This window comes from Python bivittatus, unplaced genomic scaffold (assembly GCF_059951505.1).
Source record: "Python bivittatus isolate LINGU-HERP-01145 unplaced genomic scaffold, Pbiv_v1 ctg000580_np1212, whole genome shotgun sequence".
Lineage (NCBI taxonomy): Eukaryota > Metazoa > Chordata > Lepidosauria > Squamata > Pythonidae > Python > Python bivittatus.
Window position 1 is genome coordinate 18028969 of NW_028277087.1, and position 5229 is coordinate 18034197.

Sequence of the window (5229 nt, forward strand, 5' to 3'; positions counted from 1 at the left end):
GAATATTGGACAGAGGGGGCAAAAAGAAAGAAAATGAGACAGAAAATGACAGGCATCTAAAATGGCAGAGACTGGGACTTGTATTCCATTAGAGAATGATGGAATGGACACGTTCAATAAATGCTCATAATACCAGCATAACGTTCACACACTCAAATGGTCTAACAGTTTGCAGTTGCTAAAGCAAACATTTCTGCTTCCCAGTCAACTGTATGCATGGTTCAGTGTGCCAAATGGTGGATACTGTGCCTGCGTTGCATGCAAGTCAGAGTCTGTTTAACCATGGTTTGTGAAATAACTCAATGGCTGGGTTCAATCACGCTAAGCAATAAACCATGGTTTCCAGACCACTGTGACAGAATTCTCACACAAAGCAAGCCAAAATGAAAGCAACCCTATTGTGGCTTAGTACAACATGCGAACCCAGAGATTCATAACAGAAATATTCTGCTAAGGTATTAGCAAAGGTTACTCTCTTGGGGAAGAAGGAGTGCCTCTTCATCCACATGGGAGAATAAAAGTACTAGTGCAGTCAAAAAAGAGTTTAAAATAGTGATATAAGGAGATGATTTTAGATGCTGAAATGATTCTTCACATTTGAACCCGAACAGACATGAATGTAACTCTAATGTAACAGTTAAAAAGAACTGAAACAGCTGCAGGCAGGACACTAGATTATGGTAGTGAAGTTTATATGGAAAAATGTAACTTTTGAAATGGTTTCCTTCTGGAAATTGTTAACTCCATAGGGAGAGAGTCATAATACAGGTAGTCCTTGTTTACTGACAATTGGGACTGGCAACTCGGTCATTAAGCAAAGTGGTTGCTAAGTGAAACATCAGAGTTTTACCATTTTACTTCAACTTTCCTTTGCTTTACGGACCTGCAAAGGTCATAAATGCAGGGATTGGTCACAAAGTTACTTTTTCATCACCATCGTAACTATGGTTGCTAAAAAAGTCAGTTGCTAAACAAGGACTACCTGTACAGATACTAGGCCCATGCCTAGTTTTGTGGGATGGGGAATCCATTAGAAAAATCATACAGAAGCAAACACACCATCCCATGGTCTGTCCTCATCCAATTCATGCTATTTCTTTCATAACTGCTTTTAATTTTTTTTAAGCAATATAGCAGGAGAGATGTACCTCCTATATTGTGTCTGTTTTGACCATCAGTTGCCTCCTTTATAGGACATTATTATCCATGTGCCATTGTTTTCAGAACTGAGACCCATCCATCTTCTCAGAATCCAGTACAGTAAAATACAGCTCTCCCACTTCAGAATGTGGAAGGGAACCTTTTGTTTGAATGTACTCTCATAATTTGGAAACTTCTCCCTTTATCTTATAACCCTTTTCTGCACCATTACAGCTTTCTACGCTGAAAGTTGCCGGCCAGAAATGGTCAATACTTCAGCGGTTCGAGCCCAGCTCCGTGCAGCAGAGTGAGCTCCTGCTTCCTCCGCAGCTCCTGCCAACCCAGCAGCTCGAAAACTTACGTGAGTAGATAAATGGATACTCTCGCCCTGGTGGCAGGAAAAATGCTGGCGGCACCTTGCAAAGGAGACGGGAGCAGTTGCCAGTAATGCGGAAGCCACGCCTGCCCGAAAAAGGCACGAAGCAACGGAAACCCCGCCTCCTGCGCTTGCCAGCTGGGCTCTGCTCTAGGAAGGAGGCAATGACAAACCACTTCCGAAACACCTTGCCTTGAAAACTGCAGGGACTCATCCAGGCAGTCGCCGCGGAATCGGTAACAATTGAATGTGGATAAATAAAAAAAAAAATAATCAGAGGCTAGGCTATAACTGAGGTTGCCCTGGGCAAGAGAATTCTTGTAATAAGAAAAAGCTTACATGAACTCCAGTGGTCTAATCCAGAATCAGATATATCTCTTTATATGAATTACCTGAATGTAACATACACCCGTGGCCAAAAGTTTTGAGAATGACACAAAGATTAATTCTCACAAGGTCTGCTGCTCCAGTGTGGAAGATGGCAATGTGCATTATACTCCAGGATGTTATGAAGAGTGATCAGATCAATTGCAATTAATTGCAAAGTCCCTCTTTGCCATGAAAATGAACTTAATCCCCAGAAAACATTTCCACTGCATTTCAGCCCTGCCACAACAGGAGCAGCTGACATCATGTCAGTGATTCCCTCGTTAACACAAGTGTCAGTGTTGACCAGGACAAGGTTGGAGACCACTCTGTCATGCTGATTTAGAACAACAGACTGGAAGCTTTAAAAGGAGGGTGGTGCTTGAAATCATTGTTCTTCCTCTGTTCACCAGGGTTACCTGCAAGGAAACACGTGCAGCCATCATTGCTTTGCACAGAAAGGGATTCACAGGCAAGGATATTGCTGCTACTAAGATTGCACCTACATCAACCATTTATCGGATCATCAAGAACATCAAGGAGAGAGGTTCAATTGTTGTGAAGGTTTCAGGGCGCCCAAGAAAGTCCAGTAAGCGCCAGGACCGTCTCCGAAAGGTGATTTAGCTGCAGGATTGGGGCACCACCAGTGCAGAGCTTGCTCAGGAATGGCAGCAGGCAGGTGTGAGTGCATCTGCATGCACAGTGAGGCGAAGACTTTTGAAGGATGGCCTGTTGTCAAGAAGGGCAGCAAAGAAGCCACTTCTCTCTAGGAAAAACATCAGGGACAGACTGACATTCTGCAAAAGGTACAGGGATTGGACTGCTGAGGACTGGGGTAAAGTCATTTTCTCTGATGAATTCCCTTTCCGATTGTTTGGGGCATCCGGAACAAACCTTGTCCATAGAAGAAAAGGTGAGTGCTACCATCGGTCCTGTGTCACACCAACAGTAAAGCATCCTGAAACCATTCATGTGTAGGGTTGCTTCTCAGCCAAGGGAGTGGGCTCAGTCACAATTTTGCCTAGGAACACAGCCATGAATAAAGAATGGTATGAAAACATCCTCCAAGAGCACCTTCTCCCAACCATCCAAGAACAGTGTGGTGATGAACAATGGCTTTTCCAGCATGATGGAGCACCTTGCCATAAGGCAAAAGTGATAACTAAGTGGCTTGGGGACCACAACATCGAGATTTTGGGTCCATGGCCAGGAAATTCCCCAGACCTTAATCCCATTGAGAACTTGTGGTCAATCCTCAAGAGGCAGGTGAAGAAACAAAAGCCCACAAATTCTGACAAACTCCAAGCATTGATTATGCAAGAATGGGCTGCCATCAGTCAGGATGTGGCCAAGAAGTTGATTGACAGCATGCCAGGGTGAATTGCAGAGGTCTTGAAAAAGAAGGATCAACACTGCAAATATTGACTCTTTGCATAAAGTTAATGTAACTGTCAATAAAAGCCTTTGGCACTTATGCAAATGCTTGTACTTATACTTCAGTATACCATCGTAACATCTGCACGAAGATCTTCCAACACTGGAGCAGCAGACCTTGTGAGAATTAATCTTTGTGTCATTCTCAAAACTTTTGGCCACGGGTGTACAGTAGGTGAATCTGCGCACAATGAAGGATTAGTTGGAGTGTGCATGTTTGTCCACCTACGTGCCCTACTTCCTCCTTCTCTCAAGAAGCAAGTAACATCTGCACAGATGGTATCTCCTAGATGTTATCTTTGGGAAAAACAGATTTTTAATTTCAGCACATTTTAATTTCTTTTTAGAACTTTGGCCAGTTTCAGCTGAACAGCATGGTTTGTGCTAAGCAAGCTAATCTTTATGATGTTTAACTAACTATTAGATTACTATCTCAATCTGGGGTGTTTTTGATTTATTATACTTTTAAAATTTCTCCACCATATACAAACATTGATGTTATTTATTACCTAGTATTCTGCTAAACAAAAATTGTGCCATTGTGCCTGGTTAAGAAAAAAGCCATTGACCTTTCTTTTGTGCTACTCACAAAGTTCCCAAGGCTTTTTCTACTAACTTTGCAGAGACTTGTTCATTTTCTGATAATTCACTCTAACTCAATTTCCTGTCTTCCTAAAGATACCAGTAAAAAAATAAAGCAGAATTAGCGTCTCACATCTGTGGTCCTTGGCTTATTATATTGTTAAAACAGGAACAACTTAATGAATATATTAATGCTAGTTAGGAAAGGCATTCTTTTTTAGCAGTTAAATTTTAAGAATTGTTCCCAGTGTTTAAAGAGCTTTTAGTAAAATGGTCCCATAAACAAATTTGAGAAGAAGCAAAAATTACACTGAAAAATACAAAGTGAGATGAGGAAACCCAAGATATATAGGAACATTGTCAATTTCTGATTTATCAGAACAATGGGAACTGATGTGGAAATGTTGCTGATAATGTGGATGGTTAGATGAGAGAATGTGGGAGGGCCGGATACAATCATTTCTGAATGCCAATCACAGCTGTTTTGGTCCATATTCTGCTGTAAAGTAGATTGGTCTCTTGGAGTGTAATTTTAAAATAAGGGTACTGCCTGAAAGAAGTGCACTGATGGCACAAAGGCACTGGCAGTTACCTAGATTGGGGAAAACCATGATTTGTCCCTAGGCAATTCATAGAAGAAAAGTACTATACACAAGGACATGGATTTTCTTCTCTCCTCCCTTCTGTTTTTAGTCAATACTGGTTTCTCCACATTAATAAAATAGTTCAGAATGAGAAGGTTTGCAGATTTGCAGGGTTTCTTTCAGAAGATACAACTTGAACCAATACTCACTGATGGCACATTTTCATTTTAGATCATCTGGATGTATCGGCTTCTGTCATGCATCAATTTTTTCCATTTACTTGGAGTGATTTGCACCATCCAACATGTTGAGGTGCCTTACAGTGTGTGTACGTGTGGACTAGATGAACCTTTTAATTTTTCAATAGTGATAAAAGTAATAATCTGGATTTTTTTTCTCCCTTCCACTGAAGCCTAGTTTAATGTGCAATATTTATCTCACTGAACAAGTAGCTGCCACTACCAGTGTAACTACAGAGCTGGGTGGAGACACTAAATTGTAGCACTGAGCCATCACATGGCCAACTTCGAATCTTTTGGAGGACAAATATATACCTGTGGCATAGCGGAGAGAACAAGGCAGTGATATAGGAATGAGATGTGGTTGTTCAGAATTGGCCTGGATCAGAACATAGGTTTCTTGATCTTAACTTATTTTATTAAGAACTCATAAAATTAATATTGCAATTAATTTGATTAAAAGATGTTGATTTTCAACTTCTGACATCTTGCTCAAGCTTAACTGGAA